Below are 26,772 nucleotides of genomic sequence, written 5' to 3'. Positions count from 1 at the left end.
GGACTTTATCCTGGGAAGCAGTGACTCTGAAAAAGATTTGGGGCTCATGGTGGATAATCAGCTGAACATGAGAGCCAATGTGATGCTGTGGCTAAAAGAGCTAATGCAATTCTGGGCTGCATAAACAGGGGAATTTTGAGTAGGAATAGAGAGGTTATTTTACCTGTGTATTTCCCACCAGTGCCACCACTGCTGAAATATTGTGCCCAGATGCCCACAACTGTGCTCTGACGCCCACAATTCAAGAATGATGTTGAAAAACTGGAGAGGATTCAGAGATAAACCACGAGAATGATTAAAAGATTAGAAAAAATGCCTTATAGTGATTCAAAGAGCTCAATCTATTTAACAAAGGAAAGGTTAAGGATGACTTGATTAGTCTCTATACATATATAGATAGGGAACAAATATTTAATAATGGGCTCTTAGATATAGGAGATAAAGGTATAAAACAATTAAATGGATGGAATTTGAAGCGAGACAAATTCAGATGGAAAAAAAGATGTAAATTACTGACAGCGAAAGTAATTAATCAATGGAACAATTTACTAAGGGTCATGGTGGATTCTCCATCACTGACAATTTTTAAATCAAGATTAGATGTTTTTCTAAAAGACATGCTTTAGGAATTATTTTGGAGAAGATGTATGGCCTGTGTTATACAGGAGTTCAGACTAGATGATCACACTGGTCCCTTCTCACCTTGTAACTTATGAATATGGACCTGATTTTTGGCAAGTGCTCTTCTGCAAGGTAAGCCAGATGCTTAGTATGGACGTCCAAAGCAAAACATGCTGTGGGGAAGGAGGAACAGCTTTAGAATCCTGATTTCTTAGGATTCTGCAGCAGATCCATGAACTGGCATCAGAATGAGGGGAGCCCAAAAGGCTCCAGAATTGTAACTAGCTGAAAAATTAAATTAAAAATGAACTAAAACTAATTAAAAAGTTAAGAAATTATGAAACACTAAGGCACCGGGAACAATCATTCAAAAAACCAGGGTCAAGCAACTTGAATAAGGTTCTTTGTTCACACACAACTGTAGCTGGAAGGAATGGAGGCATTTGGCATGCTCCATCCCCTTTTATAACCTTTGTCTCTGAGGGTCTTCTACAGTGTAATTAAAAACCCACAGCTGGCCCACGCTAGCTGACTTGGACTCATGGGGCTAGGGCTGTGGGGCTGTTTAATTGCGGTGTAGATGTCCAGGCTGGGGCTGGAGCGAGGGTGACCAGACAGCAAATGTGAAAAACTGGGACAAGGGGTGGAAGGTAAGGGAGCTTATATAAGAAAAAGACCCAAAAATTGGGACTGTCCCTATAAAATCGGGACATCTGGTCATCCTAGCTGGAGCCCAGACTCTAGGACCAAGGTGGGAGAGTCCCAGAGCTTGTGCTGCAACTAGGGTGCCAACGCTCCAGGATTGTTCTGGAGTCTCCAGGATTAAAGATTATGTCCTGATGAAACCTCCAGGAATACATCCAACCAAAACTGGCAACCCTACCCAGAACATCTACACTGCAATTAGTCCCACAACCCAAGCCCTGTGAGCCTGAGTCAGCTGGCATGGGCCAGCCACGGGTGCCTAATTGCAATATATACATACCCTTAGTGTTTGGGGACTCAAGGAGCAGACACAAGAGTGCTCCAAAAAGCACTGCTTTCTAGATGTTTCCACTGCTCCAAACTGCACTGTTGGTAGATCCTGTGAATGGGAAAGTGAAGAGCCGCTTAGAGAACCACCATGGGTCAAAAGCATTGTGCCTGCTTCCTCACAGTGTTTCCCGCCAAAAACAACGTATGGTTTTTGAATATCAACTTAAAATTTACGTGTCTGAAAATGTTTTACCTATTATTGTTATACATAACACCCAAGATTAATAAAACTGAAGGTTCTAATACATCCAAAACACTCATTCATGCCCTGGTTCTTTCAAGGCTACCTTATTGTAAAGGCCTCCTCTATCAAAGTTACAAATAAACACCTGGTTTCCTTGATATTTTAGAGTTTTAACTTTTCTATATGACCCCCCCATTATATAAATGTCTTCATTGACTACCTTCTTTGCTACAAATTCAATTAAAAATATTCACACTGGTATTCAAACCTCTATCTTTTGGAATGGCCTCTTATTTATGTTGGTGGCGATTGGACGTCTAAAATAGTGAATGCCAGTTAAAATGAGGTAGGATCAGAGGCTAAAATGAGGAAGGAATCAGAGGCTAAAATAGGGAAAGAACAAGTTAAAAATTATTAAGACAAGTTAGATGTTTTAAATCATAAACAAACTAGGGAAATGCAACCTAGATGGAGCTACTATAAGGTGGGTGCATAACTGGTTGGAAAACTGTTCCCAGAGAGTAGTTAGTGGTTCAGTCATGCTGGAAGGGCATATCGAGTGGGATCAAGCAGGGATCAGTTCTGGGTCCAGTTCTGTTCAATATCTTCATCAGTGATTTCGATAATGGCATAGAGAGTACAGTTATAAAGTCTGTGGACGATACCAAGCTGGGAGGGGTTGCAGTGCTTTTGAGGGTAGGATTAAAATCCAGAATGATCTGAATAAACTGAAGAAATGGTCTGAAGTAAATAGGATGAAATTCAATAAGGAAAATGCAAAGTACTTCACTTCGGAAGGAACAATCAGTTGCACACATACAAAATGGGAAATGACTGCCTAGGAAGGAGTACTGTGGAAAGGGTTCTGGGGGTCATACTGGACCACAAGCTAAATGTGAGTCAACAGCGTAGCACTGTTGCAAAAAAAAACAAAACAAAACAAAAAAAACACACATCATTCTGGGATGTATTAGCAGGAGTGTTGTAAGCAAGACGTGAGAAGCAGTTCCTCCGCTCTACTCCACGCTGATTAGGCCTCAACTGGAGTACAGTAACTCCTCACTTAAAGTTGTCCCGGTTAACGTTGCTTCGTTGTTACATTGCTGATCAATTAGAGAACATGCTCGTTTAAAGTGCGCAATGCTCCCTTATAATGTCGTTTGGCAGCCGCCTGCTTTTTTCTGACATTTGCTTCTACTCTAAAATGAATATTGTACCACTTACAGAAAAAAAAGTTTACTAACAATGGGTATCATGTAAAACCTTAGAACATATGTCCCCCTGAGCAGTATTTCTTTCTGGATTTCAAAAAGAAATACCTATCAAATTCCTACAAAACTGAACTTTTTGGCCCATCTGTTTTTCCATGAAATACCTCCTGTTGATTAATTCCATCAGTGGACTGTTCTGTTGTAAACAATCTACATCCTGTAGAATAGGGAACTGGCATAAAGAGATTTTGATGAATGCAATATAGTGGAAACTCAAATTTATTAATTAAATATAAACACAGATATTTAAGAATAACGTAGGTGGTATGCTATTCCCCAACATCTAGCACTTCACATGTTTGAAAAAGACCAACTTTTATGTACAGCAGATGATTAGAAGAATCTTTTATAGAATATTATAAGAAAGAACACCAATGCAGACAGCAGACAAATGATTTTAAACAGATGTGAAATTCCCTCTATGTAGAAAATTATAGGCACTGGTGATGACATTAGATGCATATGACTAATCACAGTTAATGCTTGCTGTTGTCAATTAGCCATATTAGCACAAGCAATTTGAGCACAGGATGACATTACTTTAATTACTGTAAGCAGCTTGTTCATTTATTGAGTAGGGTGCATTTGGAAAAAGGTTACTCTATCCGCAAATTAATCATAACCCTCTTTATTATTAGCATTCAGAAAAACTGAGAAAAAAAGACTCCAGCAAGCTAAAAGAAAATTTAGGTGATGAAAGTCTGACAGCAATTTTAGTATTATTTTACTACTATTTTATTTTCTCTACTAAAGTGAACAAAAGCTATTGTGTGCTTTTTATCTGAAATCTGTGTAGAGTGGGAGACAAAATTACCAGCATTAGAGTTAAAGCCAAGACATCATGACCATTAGGGGGTAGCAATGCAAAAAAAATCCTGTGACAATGTACAGCAAAAATGAGACTAAGGGTCTCTAGAGCAAAAATATAAAAGCAGTTAGAACTTATTTGTTGCTCTCTCATTAAGTACAGATCTGCTTGTTTATGTCACAGGTATTTATTTTTAACATAAATTTGCACGAGGAGGGGGTGGACATTTCTGAACACAGCCGAATGACTTTCAAAGACTTCATAAATTAATTTCCAAAGTGCAAAAAGTCATTGTTCCATTATCATTACTCAAAAATATGACAGCACATGAAAAAGAGCTGATGCTTTGAGGCAGTTTCACGATCACCATCACATTGACTCAAACAAATTACTACATGAGTGTTAAAATTAATTTTTAAATTTCAGAAATTCTTAAACATTTTTTTTTAAAAGAGTGGGCCGTAATTTGACTAGGTTTTCCACCAACTATTTATTTTACATGAGGAATTTTAGAAATACTAAAATGAAGGAAAACACCCTGAACCTAGCTTTCCCCCACTCCTGGTTAAACCTGGTGGTAATTTAAGCACAGTGATAGAATCACGGCCTAGTCAGGTTATTCCCACATCGCGCAATCCTAGCTCTGCAGAATTTTCTTGTAAGCCTTCTGTTGCCAGGAACGTCCACCAGCTAAAATTGTGGCTCTCAAGGAACTACAGAGGTGAAGTTGACAAGCATGATCCCTTGGTTTATGTAGGCTGAAATTTGTTTTCTATGTTTATTTTCATGATGAATATGTTACTGTTTTGACTGACAACAGTATCCGGGTACTACATTAGTCAACGTCAACCTAATGCCAGTCCTTTGAATAGGTCTCTCTATAATGCCAGTTTTTCCTGATGCTCATGTAACCCACACATCTCCTGGGTGTGGTGTTCTGTCCATCTAGTGGCACTGAGACCACTTAGCGAAAGAGATAAAATAAGTCTGCTCTACAGCCTTAGCTAACAGCCAGGTGGCTTTAGCTCATGCTGTAGAACAGGGGCAGGCAAACTTTTTGGCCTGAGGGCCGAATCAGGTTTCGAAAATTGTATGGAGGGCTGGTTAGGGGACGGGGGGCGTGATCTGGCCCCTGCCCCCTATCTCCCCCCCCCCCGCTTCTCACCCCCTGACAGCCCCCCATTCCGGGACTCCTGCCCCATCCAACCCCCCTGTTCCCTGACGGTCCCCCCGGGACTCCTGCCCCAGCCAACCATCCCTTCTCTCTGTCCCCTGACTGCCCCCAAAACCCCTGCCCCTGACTGCCCCCCGCCACCCCACCCAACCCCCCCTCCTTCCTGACTGTCCCCCCTCCTTCCTGACTGCCCCCCTGGGATCCCCTGCTCCCATTCAACCCCCCTGTTCCCCATCCTCTGACCGCCCCAACCCCCATCCATCCCCCCACCCCCTGACCACCCCCCCGAACTCCCCTGCCCTCTATCCAACCCGCGCTGCTCCCTGCCCCCTTACTGCGCAGCACAGAGTACTGGGTCAGGCCGGGCTCTGCAGCTGCGCTGCCCCAGGAGCTTGCAGCCCTGCTGCGCCGCCCAGAGCATTGCGCCAGCGGTGCAGTGAGCTGAGGCTGCGGGGGAGGAGGGAGAGTGCGAGAGGGGCTGGGGGCTAGCCTCCCAGGCCAGGGGCTCAGGAGCCGGGCAGGAGGGTCCTGCGGGCCGTAGTTTGCCCACCCTGCTGTAGACTATCATGTACTAAGCTCCAGAGGCCCCAGGTTCAATCCTGCCCACCAACAACCAGGGTCTGTCGGCGTTACACTCAATCACCCATTACGCCGACATGGATGATCACAGCTACTTGGTTTCTACACTCACTACCATTGTTTAGGAAACATGCAGCATGATCATATTATCTTAATTCTGAATCTTCCCTCTATTTAATTAATGCTATTTTCCTTGACAACTTCTAAAGTAAAATTTGAGTATGTATATGGTTTTGAGAGCACTTTGAAATATCAACTCTTAAATCAGAAGTTTTGTGCTCATGACAAAACTTCCAGAAAGAGCCCCTGCAGAAGCAGGAAGAGAGAACGAATGTGCCCAAGATACATTCTCAGAAAGCTACCAAGGGCAAGACTTAAATTCACAGTACATAGATGTTTGTATATTAATCACAGACTTAGTGGCACTGAAGATGACATTTTAAAATATGAAATTTTCTACCAGTAAGTGTCAAATGTGTTAGATGAGAGATTAATAGCACTCCAGCTGGTACTCCTGCTAAGGGGAATAAGTCCCATAGCTATCTGCTTTATTGTTCCTCTGCTTTTCATATAGTGCACATCTGCTGGGAAAAGAGTTGTTTTGAAAGAGAAGCTTGATTATTTTTAGAGTCATTTGGTTCTTCACAAAGGTATAGATAGTACTTTTCAGGCAATTAGTTGCTTTTGCAGGCTGCAGTTTAAATAACCATTTTAGTTTGAAGATTATATCTTACTAGAACTTCATATACGTATTTTATTAGTTTAATAATTGCTGAAGATATGCATACTGTTGCTGGCAGTTAGTGTACACTTTTTGAGCTGAAATTTGGGTAAGGCTGGAAGAAAAGAAGTTACTCATCTTGTGCAGCAACAGTGGTTCTTCGAGATGCGTCTCCTTAGGGGTGCTCCACTATAGGTTGTCTGTGTCCCTGCACTGCTGATCAGAGATTGGGCTCACACATGCATGGTCTCTCCTCATTCTGTGCCAGGAGGCTAGCCAGCGCGTGTGGACTAATCATCCTCAGTTCCTTCTCTACCACAGAGTCATAACGAGAACTCTAAAGTAGAGGGGAGGAGGGTGGGTTGTAGAGCACCCATGGGGGGGGCACATCTCGAAGAACCATCGTTACTACTCAAGGTGAGAACTACTTCTTTTTTGAGTAGTGTCCCTATGGGTGCTCCACTGTAGATGACTCCCAAGCAGTATCCTTTTTGGAGGGCTGGGACTTCGGAGTTGGGTCACTTAAGATAACAGTACTGTGGAGCCAAAGATGACATCAGAGGCAAAGTCTCTAGTGATCGTATAGTGCTCTGCAAAAGTGTGGACTGATGCCCATTGTAGTAGGGCGGCTGCCTCACTCCTGGAGAAGAGGGGTTAAAAGCAGCCCTGGAGAGGGCTGCAGCTGGGAAAAGCTAGGCTGATCAGGGAAGCAGCCACAGCTGTGGCCAGCTCAATCAGGGCCCAGCTGGCCCTGATAAGAGGGCTGGGGGCCAGGAGCTGAAGAAGTCTCCCTCCAGCCCTGGAGGCGACGGGCTAGCTGCCTGGGAGCAAGGTACCGAAGCAGAGAAGTGCTGGGGAAAAGGACAAAAGGAGCTGGGGAGCTCCAGCCCGGTAAACCCCCAGGCTGCAGGTCTTGGTGAAGGCCTACAAAGGTACTGGGGCAGCAGAGATACAACCTGGGAATAGGCAAAGGCAGCAGGTCCTACCTCCTTGCCAATGATGAGTGGTTTACAGACTGCACTCTGCCCTAGTGAGCAGGGGCTAGATGATGACTGGCAGTAGCCACTGAGGCAAGGTGGGGATAGAGGGTTGGGGGTTCCCCTGGGAGGAGAGACCCAGATCGTGGGGTACTGCTGGGGCAGCACCCCAAGGTAAAGGGCTTCGGGGTCCAGGAGGGACATGGGGCCAGTGGCAGGTGAGACACTGGCCAGTAGGAGGTGCTCTGTATGCTGAAGAGCTAATTCCTGAGATGACCAGCAGGAGGTGCTGTGCCGGTGAATCTCAACCTCGCTACACCCATGTCACCAGTCTACAGTGCCGGGGGTGTGCTACACACCGAGGCTGAGATACTAGGGGTAGAGTTCGGCTGGGACGGCTCAGAAGCTGGTTGGCGGGCAGCCTCCGTGAGGAGACCCCTCAAACGGATATTGCACTCTTTCTGGGTCCTAGGTTTTTACAGAGACAACACTTGTCCTTCACATGTGATTCTGCCAAGCACCTGGGGCAACTGCTGCGGGGTTCACTAACAGGCATAGGCCTGTTGCAGTCCAAGCAGGGTTTAACCCCTGGAGACCAGAGCATGCCCCACCTGGAGTGAAGTCCCCGATGGGACTCTAACTTCTAATTGCACTTAACACCTACTTGGGCACGCAAGGGGCATGCACACCTAGAATGGAATCAACATGAACAAGCTCTCAAAGAAGACCCTCAGTTACTGCACAAGGTGAGTAACCTTCTCTTCTTCTTCGAGTGCTGTCCCTGGGGTGCTCCACTTCAGGTGAATGTAGAGCAGTGCCCTCATGAGGGTGGAAGGGACTTTGGAGTTGAGTTTGTTGCTGAGGCTAGTGGAGTGATGCCTAATCTTGTGTCTGACCTTGAACCGAGAGTAATTGCATAGTGGTTTGTGAATGTGTGTTAAGAGGCCCCGGTGGTCGCCCTGCAGATGTCTAGAATGGGCACATTGTGTAGGAATGCCATGGAGGTAGATAAAGCTTTTGTCGAGTGCGTTCTGATGTCCACAGGGGCTTCAGTGTTGTACAGTGAATAGCACATATGGATACAGCTGGATATCCATTTAGATAATCTTTGTGTAGATATGGCAGAGCCCTTTGATCATTCTGTTGTTGACACAAAAAGTCAAGGTGATTTTCAGAAGGCCTTCACTCTGTCCAGATAAAATGCAAAGGTGCACTGCACGTCCAATGTGTGCAGGACCGCTTCTTGAGCGTTACTGTATGGTTTCGGATGAAATGTAGGTAAGTGAATTGGTTGGTTGAGGTGGAACGAGGATGATATTTTTGGGAATAAACTTAGGATGTGTTCTAAGTGTCACTTTATCCTTGAAGAATATTATGTATGGGGGTAAGTCATGAGAGCCCCTATCTTGCTGACTCTTCACGCCGATATAATGGTGACCAGGAATGCCACTTTCATAGATAAGTTAAATAATGAGCATGGGGTTGGTTAGACTTCTGAGCACCAGATTTAAGTCCCATGCTGGCATGGGTGCTCGGACATCTGGGTATATGTTTTGTGAAATCATTTAGTAATAGGGTGAGTGAATATAGATGTCGCATCTACCTGCTGATGGAAGGCCATGATGGTGGCGAGATGAACTCTAAGCAAGCTCGTAGCAAGCCCTGAGTTCTTTAGAGATAATAAATATTTCAGGATTAGTGGAAGTGGTGCCTGGCTTGCAGATATTTGTTTGTTCTGGCACCATAGGAAGAATCTTTTCCATTTTTGGAGGTAAGTGCTGTGTGCGTTTCCCGCTGTTTATTAACACTTGTTTTACTTGTTCTGAGCAGGTTAGTTCGTCGTGGTGGAGCCATGAAGGAGCCATGCCGTTGGGTGAAGTTTCTCCAGGTCCAGATGGAGGACTTGACCATTGTCCTGAGAGAGAAGATTCTGTAGGTGAGGGAGAGTGAATGGTGTGCAGATTGCCGTATGTATCAGATAAGGGAACCATGTCGGTATTATGAGTATTATTTTGGCCCTGTCGGTTTGTATTTTGTGTATTACTCTGGAGATTAGAGGTATCAGTGGGAATGCATATAGGAGAAGAGCATTCCATTTGATAAGAAAAGCATCCCTTAGGGATTGTGCCCCAGTCCTGCTCGTGAACAAAACTTTGGGCATTTCTTGTTTACTAACGTCACGAACCAGTCTGTGTGGGGATCCCCACATGTGAAAAATGTGTTATTTCGTCATCAAGTTCCCATTCATGCTCTTGGGAAAACTATCTGCTTAACGTGTCCGCCATCATGTTCAGTCGACCTGGGAGGTATGCTGCTGCAATAGTGATGTTGTGTTTTAAGGCCTCTGTGCATAAGGAGTGGGAACGTGCTCCATCCTATCTGTTTATATAGAACATGCTCACAATGTTGTCTGTCGGGACCCTTATCATTTTGCCTCGTATAAGAGGGAGGAAATGTAGGCATGTAGGACCGAGTGTAATTCAAGTAGGTTGATGTGTAAATGTGTTTCTGTGGGGGACCACTTGCCTTGGATTGTATGTTGGTTTAGGTGAGTTCCCCGTCCAATCAGTGAGGCATCTGTTGTGATTTGTATGGATGGTGGATCCTGATGAAACAGGATGCCTGAGCAAATATTTATTGGGTTTGTCCACCATCTTAGTGAATGTAGGACTCTGGGGTTGGTGTGAGTCTTTTGTTTAGGCTGTGCTTTCGTGGAATATATACCAAGCTCAGCCATCCTTGAAGGCAGCATATATGTACTCTGGCATGTTTTTACAATGAAAGTGGTGTCCGTCATATGTCCCAAAAATTGTAGGCAGGTGCATGAAGACACCTATGCGCTGTCTGCGACCACTGATATGAGGGAGATCATTGCTGTGAATCGGGGCATCCGCATGGGCAGCGGGTGACCTGCTAGCTTGAGGAGGCTAGCCCTGGCCCAAGGTGCCACCCCTCCTACCCAAGGCCCTGCCAGAGCCCCTTCTCCCTGCAACCACCAGCCCCCTCCTCCAGCATGCCGGGAGGGCAGGTGGTGCACAGCCCCCAGCCCCAGAGTGCGGGATAGGTGAGCAGCACGCGGCTCTCAGTGCCCCCAAGCACAGGGTGGACACTCCAGCACCAGCAGCCTCCTGAGCACCAGGCAGCACAGCCTCCAGCTCTGGGCAGCCCCAGCCACCCCAAGTCCCCCCATCCCTAGCCCAATTCCATGAAAATGAGCAAGCAGTTTGCCTGGACTGGGGATAAAGGGGAAGGGCAAGCAGGAGGGGACCTTCTGGGCAGAGCATGGGTGGGGCCATGCCAGGCAGTTTGGGGAGGCATAGCCTTCCCCCAGTCTATGATACACACCACCCATGGGCATTGGCAGTGATGCTTTGGCCTCCACTGAGTCCAGGTACACTCCTATGAAGTCCAATTGTTGTACTGGAATTAGGATGGATTTGTGTTGATTTGTAGTCTTAGGAAGTGAAAGGGAGACATGGTTTGTCCAGTAATGCGTAATGTTTCTGTCAGGGTAGGGTAATCGTCTAAGTATGGGAATATCAATATTCCCTGTCTGCACAAATGAGCAGCTCCCACCTCTAGGGTTTTGGTAAAGACACTTGGAGCTGTCAACAGTCTGAATGGCAGTACTCTGTACTGGAAGTGATCTTGTCCCACTGTGAATCGTAGGAATCGTCTGTGAGCGAGATGGATGGTAATGTGAAAATACGCATCTTGTAGGTTGAGGGCTGAGAACCAGTCACCCTTTTCCAGCAAAGGGATAATAGAGTTCAGTGTAACAATTCTGAATCTGTGGATACGGACAAATTTTTTGAGTTTTCTGAGATCTAGTATGGGTCAGCAACCTCCGTTTTTCTTTTGAGCCAGGAAATAATGGGAATAAAATCCCTTCCCTCTGTGTTGTGGAACTTGTTCCACGGCCTCTAATTGTAGAAGGTGATGTCGTTCTTGTCCTAATAGATGCTTGTGAGAAGGATCTGTAAGAGGGACGGGGGTAGGTGGGATGGAGCTAAAAGGGATGGCATAACCCGTTCGAAGGATCTCTAAAATCCAGTGGTCCATGGTGATAGAGGTCCACGTATTGTAAAATGGTTGAAGCAGATGACCAAAGATTTGGATTGTTTGTTCAGCTGGCGCTGGGGAAGGTTGGTCAGACCCTCGACCAATGTTTCAAAATAGTGTTTTGTTTAGTGGTGCTTGGGACGTTGCAGCATGAGATTGGGTAGGGCAATGTCTCTGTGGTCTGTGCCTTTGTCTTTGATTGTTGTATGGTCTCTGCTTGCGCTGAGACGTGCTGTCTCTGTTATAATTGTAAGGCTGGTATCTGTATCTCCTGGTAGGGGGTGTGTAGATCCTGAGGGTCCTCAGTGTGGCTCTAGAGTCCTTCATAGAATGGAGGATCTTCTGTCTTAGTGGAGAAGAGCTTGTCCCTATTGAGGGAAGATCCTCCATCTTGGTCTGGAGTTCTCTTGGCATACCAGATGAGTGAAATCAGGATGCTCTGTGCATGACAATGGTTGTCGCCGTTGTGCATGCCACTGTGTCTGCCACATCAAGGGATGCCTGGAGTGTTGTTCTGGCAATAAGTTGTCCCTCATTGATTCATAGATTCATAGATTCATAGATATTTAGGTCAGAAGGGACCATTATGATCATCTAGTCTGACCTCCTGCACAACGCAGGCCTCAGAATTTCACCCACCACTCCCACAAAAAAACCTCACACCTATATCTGTGCTATTGAAGTCCTCAAATTGTAGTTTAAAGACCTCAAGGAGCAGAGAATCCTCCAGCAAGTGATCCGTGCCCCATGCTACAGAGGAAGGCGAAAAACCTCCAGGGCCTTCCAATCTGCCCTGGAGGAAAATTCCTTCCCGACCCCAAATATGGCGATCAGCTAAACCCTGAGCATATGGGCAAGATTCATCAGCCAGATACTACAGAAAATTCTTTCCCGGGTAACTTGGATCTTACCCCATCTAAAACCCATCACAGGCCATTGGGCCTATTTACCATGAATATTTAATTACCAAAGCCATGTTATCCCATCATACCATCTCCTCCATAAACTTATCGAGTTTAATCTTAAAGCAAGATAGATCTTTTGCCCCCACTACTTCCCTCGGAAGGCTATTCCAAAACTTCACTCCTCTGATGGTTAGAAACCTTCGTCTAATTTCTAATCTAAATTTCCTAGTGGCCAGTTTATATCCATTTGTTCTTGTGTCCACATTGGTACTGAGTTTAAATAATTCCTCTCCCTCTCTGGTATTTATCCCTCTGATATATTTATAGAGAGCAATCATATCTCCCCTCAACCTTCTTTTAGTTAGGCTAAACAAGCCAAGCTCCCTGAGTCTCCTTTCATAAGACAAGTTTTCCATTCCTCGGATCATCCTAGTAGCCCTTCTCTGTACCTGTTCCAGTTTGAATTCATCCTTCTTAAACATGGGAGACCAGAACTGCACACAGTACTCCAGGTGAGGTCTCACCAGTGCCTTATATAACGGTACTAAGACCTCCTTATCCCTACTGGAAATACCTCTCCTGATGCATCCCAAGACGACATTAGCTTTTTTCACAGCCATATCACACTGGCAGCTCATAGTCATCCTATGATCAACCAATACTCCAAGGTCCTTTTCCTCCTCCGTTACTTCTAGTTGATGCGTCCCTAGCTTATAACTAAAATTCTTGTTATTAATCCCTAAATGCATGACCTTACACTTCTCACTATTAAATTTCATCCTATTCCTATTACTCCAGTTTACAAGGTCATCCAGATCCTCCTGTAGGGTATCCCTATCCTTCTCTAAATTAGCAATACCTCCCAGCTTTGTATCATCTGCAAACTTTATTAGCACACTCCCACTTTTTGTGCCCAGGTCAGTAATAAAAAGATTAAATAAGATTGGTCCCAAAACCGATCCCTGAGGAACTCCACTGGTAACCTCCCTCCAACTTGACAGTTCACCTTTCAGTAGGACCCGTTGTAGTCTCCCCTTTAACCAATTCCCTATCCACCTTTCAATTTTCCTATTGATGCCCATCTTATCCAATTTAACTAATAATTCCCCATGTGGCACCGTATCAAACGCCTTACTAAAATCTAAGTAAATTAGATCCACTGCGTTTCCTTTATCTAAAAAATCTGTTACTTTCTCAAAGAAGGAGATCAGGTTGGTTTGGCACGATCTACCTTTTGTAAAACCATGTTGTATTTTGTCCCATTTACCATTGACTTCAATGTCCTTAACTACCTTCTCCTTCAAAATTTTTTCCAAGACCTTGCATACTACAGATGTCAAACTAACAGGCCTATAATTACTTGGATCACTTTTTTTCCCTTTCTTAAAAATAGGAACTATGTTAGCAATTCTCCAATCATACGGTACAACCCCTGAGTTTACAGATTCATTAAAAATTCTTGCTAATGGGCTTGCAATTTCTTGTGCCAATTCCTTTAGTATTCTTGGATGAAGATTATCTGGGCCCCCCGATTTAGTCCCATTAAGCTGTTTGAGTTTCGCTTCTACCTCAGATATGGTGATGTCTACCTCCATATCCTCATTCCCATTTATCATGCTACCATTATCCCTAAGATCCTCTTTAGTCTTATTAAAGACTGAGGCAAAGTATTTGTTTAGATATTGGGCCATGCCTAGATTATCCTTGACCTCCACTCCATCCTCAGTTTTTAGCGGTCCCACTTCCTCTTTCTTTGTTTTCTTCCTATTTATATGACTATAGAACCTTTTACTATTGGTTTTAATTCCCTTTGCAAGGTCCAACTCTACTTGACTTTTAGCCTGTCTCACTTTATCCCTACATATTCTGACCTCAATAAGGTAGCTTGCCTTACTGATCCCTCCCTTCTTCCACTCCCTATATGCTTTCTGCTTTTTCTTAATTACCTCTCTAAGATGCTTGCTCATCCAGCTTGGTCTACAACTCCTGCCTATGAATTTTTTCCCCTTTCTTGGGATGCAGGCTTCCGATAGCTTCTGCAGCTTTAATTTAAAATAATCCCAGGCCTGCTCTACCTTTAAACCCATAAATTCTTCAGTCCAATCCACTTCCCTAACTAATTTCCTTAATTTTTGAAAGTCAGCCCTTTTGAAATCAAAAACCCTAGTCGCAGATTTATTTTTGTTAATCCTTCCATTCAGTTTGAACTGAATTAGCTCATGATCACTTGAGCCAAGATTATCCCCTACAACCATTTCCTCTATGAGGTCCTCATTACTCACCAAGACCAAATCTAAAATGGCATCCCCTCTAGTCGGTTCAGCAACTACTTGCTGAAGGAATCCATCAGCTATCGCATCTAGGAAAATCTGAGCCCTATTATTATTACTAGCACTCGTCCTCCAGTCTATATCTGGGAAGTTAAAGTCTCCCATGATCACACAGTTTCCATTAGTATTTACTTTATTAAAAACATTAAAAAGGGCTCTATCCATATCCAAATTAGATGCCGGCGGTCTATAGCACACCCCAAGCACTATCCCAGGGGAGGCTCTAATAGTTTTCTTCCCCAATTTAATTTTTGCCCAGACAGACTCAGTCATACCCATTTCATCGCTTCTTATTTCTTTACATTCTATCTTATCATTGATATACAGTGCTACTCCACCACCTTTACCTTTATTTCGGTCTTTCCTAAACAGCACATACCCTTCAATACCTGTAGCCCAGTCATGACTACTATTCCACCAGGTCTCTGTTATACCTATGATATCTGGTTTCACTTCCTGCACCAGTAACTCTAGTTCCTCCATTTTGTTACCTAGGCTCCTTGCATTAGTGTACAAACATCTTAATTTTTGCTGTTTAGCCTCACTCACATTCTGTACCCTATTAGGCACGGTTATTTTACTACCAGTATAACCTATTAGACTTGTATCTACACTGCCCTTCCTCCTACCTACAGCTGTATCCACTCTTACTTCATTTTCTTTCCACTCTATGCTGAATTCTGGCGTGGAGATTACCTGGACATCTCCCAACCATCTCCCCCAATTTCCTAGTTTAAAGCTCTCTTAATCAGTTGTGCCAGCCTCCATCCTAGAAGTCTATTTCCTTCCCTACTCAGATGAAGTCCATCCCGAGAGAACTGTCCTCTATCCATGAATGCCTCCCAATGGCCATACATCCCAAAGCCCTCCTTATAGCACCACTGCCTAAGCCATCTATTGATAGTCATAATCTTGTCACACCTTTGTTGCCCTTCTCTAGGAACAGGCAGAATCCCACTAAAGATCACCTGAGCCTCAATTTCCTTAAGTGTCCTCCCCAGCCTAGCATAGTCTCCCTTAATACTTTCCAGCGAGAATCTAGCCGTATCATTTGTTCCCACATGAAGGATAATTAGGGGATTCTTTCCCGCTCCCTTTAGAATCCTTTTCAACCTCAGGTCTACATCCCGTATCTTAGCACCCGGAAGACAGCACACCCTCCTATTTTCTGGATCAGCTCTGGTTACAGGCCTATCTATTCTTCTCAGTAAAGAGTCCCCAATCACATAGACCTGCCTTTTCCTAGTGACGGTGCTATTCTCCAGTCTATCCCCTGTTCCCTCTGGCTGCAAGTTCTTTCCATTCCCATTCTCCCTTGTAATCCTTTTTAACCCATCCTGTATCCTCCTGGGGCTCATATTTGGTGTAATCTCCATTAACTCTTCCCCTTTTCCTATAGGACTAACCTCTCTTCTCTTCTTCCTTGCCCTGTCACCCTCAGTGACTACCTGCTGAGCCCCTTCTTCATTTTCCAACTCTGCAAACCTATTCTTAAGCTCTATTTCTCCTTCACTAGCCCGCCTTTTCCTCTGCCTAGTTCTTTTAGTCACATGCTTCCACTGACCACTTTCCTCACCCAGTCTCCCCTCAGAATTCCCTAGTCCTGCTTCCATCTGCAAGTCTGAGCTTTTCCCTTCAGATACCTCATGTCTTTGCTCCATAATCTGCTCAAACCCCTTCCTAAACTCTACCAGACTTTCCACCTGCATCTCCAAACCTCGGATCTTTTCCTCCATCAGCTCTATCAGACGGCACTTCATGCAGACAAAACTCTTACCAGGTGCCCCCTCCAGGATCATGTACATACCACAGCTTCCACATCCAGTCATCTTCATTGTGTCATCTGCTACATGGGTCACTCCCACTGCCACCTCTGTATCTGTCATATCCTTTCCACCTAAATCCTGTTAATCTGGGAAACACAAACCACACCAAAACACCACCACCCACAGCAAAACCAAACCCCACACGAGCACCACAAGACAAACTCCCCTTTCAAACTCCCCTGTTTACAGCTCTGTTTGCTAGCTCCTGTGCCGCTGCAGCTGTCTGTGCCGCTGCCTGACTGGCTGCTACCTTTATAGGACCCCTAGTCAGTGAAGCCCCGCCCCCTAATCAGGGCTCAGCTTCTCTCCCAGCACAAAGCCCCTACAAGCCTCTACACATACAAATACTACCAATACAAAACCAAGCACACACAAATACCTTCTCCTCCAACAGAGCTCCCACTCAAACTCCCCTGTTTACAGCACAGAATTGGTCTCTTTTTTTCCTCCAGAATTTCTTGGACAAAATCATTCAGTTTTGTATAATTGTCGTGATTGCAGTTAGTGAGTAACACTGTGTAATTGGCTGTGAGGAATTGAAGAGTCACAGAAAAGTAAATTTTTTGCCCCAAGAGGTCTAGTCTCTTCCAATCTTTGTCTTGTGTCATGGATTTGAATTGAGAATATTTGCGCTGTTGGTTGACAGCATCCACCACTAAGGAGTTACATTGTGGGTGTGCAAAAAGGAAGTCCATGCCTTTATTTGGCACATAGTATTTCCTATCCGTATACTTATTGATTGGAGAGATGGTGGCAGTTGTTTGCCATGCAATTTCTGCAGATTCCATCAGAGCATCATTTATGGGCAAAGCTATTTTTGTTGTAGACGAAGTGTATAAGAACTTGAGGAGTTGGTGTTGTGTCTCTGGTACCTCCTCAAGAGGAATATTTTGGATCTGTGCCACATGCCGGAATAACTCCTGAAAGCCATCTGTAGTAGTGGGAAGCAGGGGCATTACTGCCTCGTCAGGGGAAGAAGAGGTGTTGTGATCAGGGGATATTTCGTGTTCTGTGGTCTCATCCCTGTCTTTCTCCACCTCCTCTGTCACCTCAGAGGGCTCATGTACTGATGTCTTTGCAGAGCATATAGGTTTACTGTGAGAATTGGGAGGTCTGTGGAATTGAGACCTGTAGGCTGCCCACAGGTCCCACTGTGGCCATTGACTGGGAAATGGAATGGGAGGGCACATCTATGGGTTAGTGAGCCATGGGGGCAGGTCCCTGGGTCCATAATGAGGTTCCATGCCTGCTGGAGAGGACTGTCCAGATGAGAAAACTGCCTCCTCCACATTCAAAAATGGTGGTGCATTGGGAGATTCTGGTTTGTCTGGTGCCATCAGTACAGGCAAGCAGGAGGTGCCAAGCAGTAGAGATCTGGGAGCAGAGGATGCTTCCATATCTGACGAGTGCATAAGGGGGATCGGTGTTGTATGCGGTGCTGTATTCTTCTGCGCCGCCGCCTTGGGTGGAAGTGAGGCTGGTGCTGACCCTTTGTGTGTTACCTTCTTCGGTGCCGTGGGCACCGGTCTTAGCAGTTCCATGGTTGGCGCCGATAAGCTCGGTGCTGGAGGGGGAGCCATCACAGGAGGTTGAGGTTGCAGTACCGTGCCCTTCATAGGGGTAGTCTGTGCCGTGGAGGAGGAGGCCACTTTATGCCTGCTACTTGACTCCTTCCTCCTGCCGGCAGAGGTCCCAGAGTGGATGGTGTCAGAGGTGTCCGGTGTGTCAGAGGTGCTCACTCTTGAGGAGGCTGGAACCGCGGGCAGTGAGCTCACCAGAGACCATTTCTTTTTTTTATGTTTCTCAGCTTGGTGGAGACCTAGCCCTTTTCCTCGATTTTGTAGAGGAGTTGGCACTTAGTCTGTCCGTGGAGGATGCGCCTGGGGAGTCCCTTGTCGCGGGCTGTCTGGGGTCTAATGTAAGAGTGAGGGATTTCTCCATTAGAATAGGTTTAAGGAGAATATCCCTCTCTCTCCTTGCTCTAGCTATGAGACTGTTGCAGTAAACACACTTCTGCGGTATGTGCGACTCACATAAGCATTGGCTGCATAAGGAGTGGCCATCAGAAATTAGTATTGCATCCTTACACAAAGTACTTCTTTTAAAGCCTGGGGAGCCAGGCATATTTAAGGCATTCCTTTTGTTTTCCCATCCCCTATTTTTCACAAAAAGGGTTTATTTTAAACAGCTAACAAAGTTTAACTAATGCTAACTATAACTATACTAATTAAAGTAACAAATTACTAATAAACAAAGGTAATAACTAGGCTATCTAATTTTTAGATTTTTAGTGACACCGCTAATGGACTCCGTCTCAAGCCAAGGACAATTGAGAAGGAACTGAAGGGGTGGGGAGTGCGTGTGCTAGATGAGGCACCAGCAGTGTCGAAAAACTGCTACTGTGCACGCGCACCCCAACCAGACACTGCTACAGAAAATCTCGGATCGACGGCACTGGGACTCTCCGTCACCTGAAGTGGAGCGCCCACAGGGACAGCACTTGAAGAGGAAGCGTAGACATATCTCCAAAAGTGACCATTTGCTTTGCAGCGTGAGGCTGTTTAAATGTGTGTCCCACCCTATGAATGATGCGCCGGTGATAAGGAGTTTCAATGGTGACGTCTGCAAAAAGAGGATCCCTTTGCACACATTGGCTGGGTCCTTCCACCAGACGAAGGAGTTTTTGATCCTGGTAAGGAGTGACAGTCCCCGGAAAAATCATGGAGCAGGTCCTCAAGGAATCAATCCTGAAGCACTTGCACGAGAGGAAAGTGATCAGGAACAGTCATCATGGATTCACCAAGGGAAGGTCATGCCTGACTAATCTAATCGCCTTCTATGATGAGATTACTGGTTCTGTGGATGAAGGGAAAGCAGTGGATGTATTGTTTCTTGACTTTAGCAAAGCTTTTGACACGGTCTCCCACAGTATTCTTGTCAGCAAGTTAAAGAAGTATGGGCTGGATGAATGGACTATAAGGTGGGTAGAAAGCTGGCTAGATTGTCGGGCTCAACGGGTAGTGATCAATGGCTCCATGTCTAGTTGGCAGCTGGTATCAAGTGGAGTGCCCCAAGGGTTGGTCCTGGGGCCGGTTTTGTTCAATATCTTCATAAATGATCTGGAGGATGGTGTGGATTGCACTCTCAGCAAATTTGCGGATGATACTAAACTAGGAGGAGTGGTAGATAAGCTGGAGGGCAGGGATAGGATACAGAGGGACCTAGACAAATTAGAGGATTGGGCCAAAAGAAATCTGAGGTTTAACAAGGATAAGTGCAAGGTCCTGCACTTAGGACGGAAGAACCCAATGCATCGCTACAGACTAGGGACCAAATGGCTAGGCAGCAGTTCTGCAGAAAAGAACCTAGGAGTGACAGTGGACGAGAAGCTGGATATGAGTCAACAGTGTGCCCTTGTTGCCAAGAAGGCCAATGGGATTTTGGGATGTATAAGTAGGGGCATAGCCAGCAGGTCGAGGGACGTGATTGTTCCCCTCTATTCGACATTGGTGAGGCCTCATCTGGAGTACTTTGTCCAGTTTTGGGCCCCGCACTACAAGAAGGATGTGGATAAATTGGAGAGAGTCCAGCGAAGGGCAACAAAAATGATTAGGGGTCTGGAACACATGACTTATGAGGAGAGGCTGAGGGAACTGGGATTGTTTAGTCTGCAGAAGAGAAGAATGAGGGGGGATTTGATAGCTGCTTTCAACTACCTGAGAGGTGGTTCCAAAGAGGATGATTCTAGACTATTCTCACTGGTAGAAGAGGACAGGAGAAGGAGTAATGGTCTCAAGTTGCAGTGGGGGAGGTTTAGGTTGGATATTAGGAAAAACTTTTTCACTAGGAGGGTGGTGGAACACTGGAATGCGTTACCTAGGGAGGTGGTAGAATCTCCTTCCTTAGAAGTTTTTAAGGTCAGGCTTGACAAAGCCCTGGCTGGGATGATTTAATTAGGGATTGATCCTGCTTTGAGCAGGGGGTTGGACTAGATGACCTCCTGAGGTCCCTTCCAACCCTGATAGTCTATGATTCTATGACAGGGGTTTGTCCAGCCTGTCCCTGTTTGGTCTGTAAACCAAACTAAACCATAACGGTAGGTATTGCATTGGAAGTCTGGCGTGTGGTGTCACTGCTGTGCCCGCCTCTATATGCCCCAACAGTTGGAGGCAGAGTCTGGCTGGTATTTGTTGACTATGTTGAGTCACGTCAATGAGTGAAATCAGGGAGAGGAACCTGTGTTGAAGTAGGAAGGCTTTGGCCTTAGAGCATCCAGGTCAGTCCCTGTGATTTCCAGGCACTGCACTGGCGTGAGGGTTGACTTCTGGGTGTTGATCTGTAAGCCCAGTTCTGTAAACATATGTATCATGGTGTTGATGGCTCAACAAGCTCCCTGGAGCGATCGGGCTCTGAGGAGACAATCAACCAGGTATGGGTAGGTCATTATCCCTTGCGAGCGTAAATGAGCAGCTACTATTCAGAGAACTTTGGAAAATACTGCTGGGGCCAATGAGAGTCCAAAGAGGAGGACTCTGTACTGGTCATGGTCATGTCCCAGAGTGAATCTGAGAAATCACTTGTAAACCAGTAGGATGGAAATGTGAAAGCAGGCGTCCTGTAGGTTGAGGGCCAAAAACCAGTTTCCCTGTTCCAGTGATGGAACTGCTAAACAACCAGTGGGGCCACTGGACAATCGAGGTGCTAAAGGAGCACTCAAGGACGATAAGGCCATTGCAGAAAAACTAAATGAATTCTTTGCATTGGTCTTCATGGCTGAGGATGTGAGAGAGATTCCCAAACATGAGCCATTCTTTTTAGGTGACAGATCCTAGGAACTTTCCCAGATTGAGGTATCATTAGAGGAAGTTTTGGAACAAACTGATAAATCTGATAAATTAAACAGCAGTAAGTCACCAGGACCAGATGGTATTCACACGAGTTCTGAAGGAACTCAAATGTGAAATTGCAGAACTACTAACTGTAGTCTGTAACCTATCATTTAAATCAGCTTCTGTACCAGATGATTTTAAGTGAGTTTTGAGTGTGGTGGCTGGAGAACAGACAAAGTGGTTACTGGTTGTTTGTTTTTTCTGTTTGTTTATTTGGGGCGAGGGAAGAAAGCAGGGAAATGACTACCAGTGAAGCAGCTACAAAACTAGAGCTGGCCAGACTGGAAGCAGAAGAGAAGGCAAAGGACCGCGAGTTTCAAATGAGGCTCAAAGAAGCAGAGGCAGCCAGGCAAGAGGCTGCACAGAGAAGGGCTATGGAGGCAAAGGCAGCCAGGGAGGAAGCTGCTCACAAAAAAGCCATGGAGTTAAAAGACAATGAAATGGAGGCACAAAAAGCTGGCCTGGAATTAAAAGACAGAGAAATACAGCCTCAAATTGAGACACAAAAGCATGAACTGGCTGTAATGGAGTGGAAGAGACAAAATCCTTCAGCAGCTGGCTCTACTTCCACAAAAATCCACACATGGGAACGATTATGCCCGCAGTATGATGAATCCAGTGATATTGCCGAATATTTCATCACCTTTGAGAGACTGTGCACTCTCAATGAGATTCCTGAAGACCAAAAAGTGACCACTTTAGTTGTAAAATTGACTGGGAGAGCTCTGGACATATTCAATAAGATGCCTATTGATGATGCTTCAAACTCTGGTAAATTTAAGGAACTGGTTTGAAAACAGTTTCAGATTACATCTGCAACCTACAGGGTTAAATTTAGGAGTAAAGCAGAGGAGTCCAGAAGGTGCATCATTGTAAGTCCACTGAGGAATAAGTGTCATTGGCTGAGTGGAAACAGGCAGCAGGTAACACATGAAGCTGCTGTCTCTCAGAGCACAGGGGTATCCCAGGTTGCTGCCTCTTTTCACACAGGATTTGTAAAGGTTGCTTCTACACAACCCAGCTGTGAGCATATGCATGCTGTTAAGCTTAATGGCAAAGTGCTCCGAGGATGGAGAGATACCGGTGCAGAAATTTCTGTGGTCAGGAAGGACCTGATCCAGGAGAAGGATTTGTTACCAGGAAAAATGGCAGAATTAGAATTGGTGGGAGGTTGCAAAGTCCTTGCACCTTTAGCTAAGGTACACATGGAAACTGGTGATTTGCAGGCTGAACTGACTGTTGCAGCGGTGACACACAATTTTGCACCGTTTCTACTGAGGAATGATTTTTTTGATGTGGCAGAATCTGTCCCAGGGTTTGTTAAGAGCAAGAAGGAATCTTGTGCTAAAAGCCCGGGGGGGTGAGCCTGAAGTCACATGTGCTGCTGGGGGAATACGAGAGTGTCTCTTTAATTCCTCTGTAGCAGTGGAGAATGTGGCTTTGGAGGCAGGGGTGGTCAAAACCAGTTCCTGCAGCCCTGGGGCTCAAGGCAGGTCCCTGCACGAAGGGCTGGATAAAGCCAGCTCCTGTCCTGTGATCATCTCTGTGATGTTGCACTCTATATGATTTTATGAAAATATGCTAATGAGTATAAATATAATTTAACTAGAATATGCTTCATGCAAAAGGTCTCTTGTAAAGTATCATAACAAAGCTTATAATCTACTGAGTGTGGTCATCCTATTTGTATGTATCATTCGTGTAGCGGAAACTAGAAATATGAAATATAACTCTGAGGTCCTATTGTAATTATGCAAAGTGTGGGCCATTAATGGTGGTTTGTAATCTTGATGGCTCCCATCAACTAGGACAATTGACTGTAGATGACTATGTTTATTTGTAAGTCTTCCTGTACATCTGTGTGCTGGCAAGTGGGTAATGAAGTCTTACAGTGACATGTGATCATGTCACCGGAACTGGAATCCATCTTTAACCTGGTGCTTTTCCATTGAAAAGGAGGGGTGGGAACCCAGAGAGGGACAAAGGTTTCCTGCCTTGTGCAAAAGATATATAAGGGGGTTGAACAGAACAAAGGTAGCTGCAGTCATGAGAAATCCCCTAGCTACCACCTGAGCTGGAACAAGGACTGTACCAGGGGAAAGGATTGTGCCCAGACTAGGAAGGTGTCCAGTCTGTGATAGAAGCTTACTGAAACACCTCTGAGGGTGAGATTTTAGCTGTATTCAGTTTTCTTATTGTACTAGGCTTAGCCTTGCATGTTTTGTTTTGTTTGGTAATTCACTTTGTTCTGTCTGTTATTACTTGGAACCACTTAAATCCTATTTTTTGTATTTAATAAAATCACTTTTTACTTATTAATTAACCCAGAGTATGCATTAATACTGGGGGAGGGGGGCAAACAGCTGTGTATATCTCTCTATCCCTATTATAAAGGGTGAACAATTTATGAGTTTACCCTTTATTAAGCTTTATACAGGGTAAACCAGATTTATTTGGGGTTTGGACCCCACTGGGAGCTGGGCATCTGAGCATTGGAGACAGGAACACTTCTTAAGCTGTTTTCAGTTAAGCCTGCAGCTTTTGGGGGACGTTGTTCAGACGTGAGTGTGTGTTTGTAGCAGGCTAGCGTGTCTGGCTCAAACCAGGCAGGGCATTCAAGTTCCAAGCTGCCAGGGAAAACAGACTCGGAGGTAGTCTCGGCACATCAGGTGGCAGTTCCCAAGGGGGTTTCTATGACCCAACCCCTCACAATCTCCCTGGGGGAGGGGGATGTTCCACCTTGTAACAGGGAGGCCTTCCCAGGTGCTGATTGCCAGGAAATTGCAGGTCAGCAGGGGACAGGTCCTGCCCTGGGGTGCACAGAGACCTGTATCCCGGAGATGAAAGTTGCGGTCCTGGTGACTGCTGCAGTGGGAACAGACTCCAAGGGCTCTGTAGCTGAAAGCAAGCCCAACCTGAGTGAAAGGGGGGGGATTTTGCTGGCCAGTGAAGGGTCTGTTATAGCTGGCAGCTGTGAGCCCACAGCTGGATCAGGGTAACCTTCCCTTTTAGGGGACACAGGAGTGTCTGCTTCAGAGGGGAGCCCAGAGAGGGAAGTCCAGATGGAAGGTGAGGGGGGACAGGGTCTGTCCACCTTTTGTAGGAGGGCTTTTCCCCAGCAGGAGGGTGAAAGATCTGCATCTAAAATGCCAGACCCTTCACCTATGGATCAGGTTTTAAGGGAAGACTGGGGGTCAGATCTCCTGGAGGGGTGAGTCCACCCAGCTGACCTGTTGGGAACAGAAAGTGGGGTGACCGAGGGGATCTTACCAATCCAAAGCACTCCATTAAAGAATGTTTTTCCTGCTACCCTGGTAAAAGATAAGTTTCTTCAAGGCTGGGGGAAGAAAAACTTTGCATTTGGGAAGCTTCACAAGGGGGTGGGGTCCAACCCAAAGAAATTCAAGCGGGAGGGGCTGAGGGCAGGTGTGGCTGCAGTGCACCCTTTCCTTGCCAGAACCCCAAACCGATACCTGAATTAAGAGCCTTCTCCAAAGATACAGGAGAATCTGTGTCTGAACACCTACCATGGTAAACTAAGGTATTGGGAAATAAAGTGGACACTGGGCCAGCCAGGCTGTGTGAATGGAGTCTGTCTGTCATAAATTGGCTGTTAATCTTCTATCTTTTGCTACTTCATCTAGGGGTCAAAACAAAGGAGTTAATACTAATGTTAAACCCTTTGAAGATGTGTGACATACCTGATTTTTGGCAAAAACTTTTATACATGCTAGGGATGGTGACAAAACAGTCCCACAAACATGTTGCTTTTCAGCTTATACCTGTAAACAGGCAGGCAGCTTGGCATAGCAGCAAAAGTATAACTTGCCTACACTGCTGTGTGAAAGGGGAAACTGAGGCACACTGCCTCCTGGCATTGGTGGCTAAATGCCAAGACACCTACACTTTAACAGATATTGCTATCTGCATTCTGTTAACGATACTATACCCCAACATGTTTTCAGGCACCTGGAACCCAGAACTTTGCTAGAACAGCTATGAATGACATCATAAGGTTAAAAGGTACTGGAAGAGTATGTAACCAGAGACAAACAGAGGCAGTACATGTAAAATCCCTACCATGGACAGCATCCAAGACTCTGGCAGTAAGTTCAGGAGCAGTATGTGACGTTGCACTCTATATGTTTATGAAAATATGCTTATAAGTGTAAATTTAACATAACTGGAATATGCTTTATGCTAGATATGCCATGTAACACATCTTTGCAAAAAGAAAAGAAGTACTTGTGGCACCTTAGAGACTAATCAATTTATTTGAGCATAAGCTTTGTTGCAGCAGGCTTGTGTGTCTGGCTCAACAAGGCAGGGTTCTGAAGGCCCAAACTGGCAGAGAAAATGGGTTCAGAGGTAGTCTCAGCACATCAGATGACAGTCCCAAGGGTGTCTCTGTAACAAACCTGTCACAGGAATGATCTTCGATAAGGTGACCATCTTGAACTTCTCAGTTTTGACAAACTTGTTGAGAGCTCTGAGGTCCAGTATGGATCTCCAACCTCCCTTTCTTCTGGGTACTAGGAAGTAACAAGAGTAGAACCCCTTGCCTCAAAGATGTTGAGGTATTGGTTCTGTGGCTCCTAATTGGAGGAATTGAGCTATCTCCTGTTGTAGTTGACTCTCGTGAGAAGGGTCCCCGAAGAGGGACAGGGAAGACTGTTGTGGAGGGGGTGGGTCAGTGAAGTGGATGGAGTATCCAGATCAGACAATCTGTAGGATCCATCTGTCCGATGTTGTGCGTTCCCAGGCACTGCAGAAAGCTTCCAAACAGTGGTCAAATGCGTGCATAATCATAGTCAGTTGTGGGGAGTAGGCTTGTGGTGCCTCAACCTGCCTGTCAAAAGTAATGCTTAGAGGCAGGGGGCTGGGTCAAAGATCGTGACCCCGTCGGCTTACACTTCAGGAATTTCCATGTTTTTTCTTTGCCACTCATAATGGCGCTGTGATGGGAATTGAGTCATATATGGCCTGTGTTGGGATTGAGGGCTAAAGTGTCTCTCTTGCCCCGGTGTATAGATTCCCAGAGACCTGAGGGTGGCCCTGGAATCCTTCAAGGTATGGAGGGAGGCATTGGTCTTCTTAGCAAAGAGATTTGCACCTTTGAAGGAGAGGTCTTCTACTGTGGTCTGCACCTCCTTCGGGAATCCCGACAAATGGAGCCATGACACCTGCCTCATCACCGCAGCCGTGGAGATGGATCTAGCTGTCATGTCAGTAGCATCAAGGTTAACTGTAGCAATACTTTTGCAACTAGTTGTCCCTCCTGAATTATGGCCTTGAAGGATTCCCACTGACTCTTTGGCAGTTAATCAGCTTATGTAATCAGTCCATGTAATCGTATTTTGCCATGAGCATATGATAGTTGGCAATGTGGA

At 45.4% G+C, this 26,772-nt stretch overlaps 1 protein-coding gene and 1 long non-coding RNA gene across 2 annotated transcripts in view; one reads left to right on the top strand and one right to left on the bottom strand.

The window, feature by feature from the left end:
• LOC114018710 (sodium/hydrogen exchanger 10) overlaps window positions 1-26,772 on the bottom strand; it is a 304,510-nt gene that overhangs the window by 16,545 nt on the left and 261,193 nt on the right. The gene's annotated exons all lie outside the window — the stretch shown is intronic.
• On the top strand, window positions 7,304-9,307 carry LOC122466214. Its single transcript, XR_006291567.1, has 3 exons — window positions 7,304-7,325; window positions 7,843-8,116; window positions 9,201-9,307. It is a non-coding gene; the product is annotated as an uncharacterized LOC122466214 (long non-coding RNA).

Source organism: Chelonia mydas, chromosome 6, assembly GCF_015237465.2.
Source record: "Chelonia mydas isolate rCheMyd1 chromosome 6, rCheMyd1.pri.v2, whole genome shotgun sequence".
Taxonomy (NCBI): Eukaryota; Metazoa; Chordata; order Testudines; family Cheloniidae; genus Chelonia; species Chelonia mydas.
Note: the sequence above shows the minus strand (reverse complement) of the source record. Positions and strands in the feature narration are given on the sequence as shown.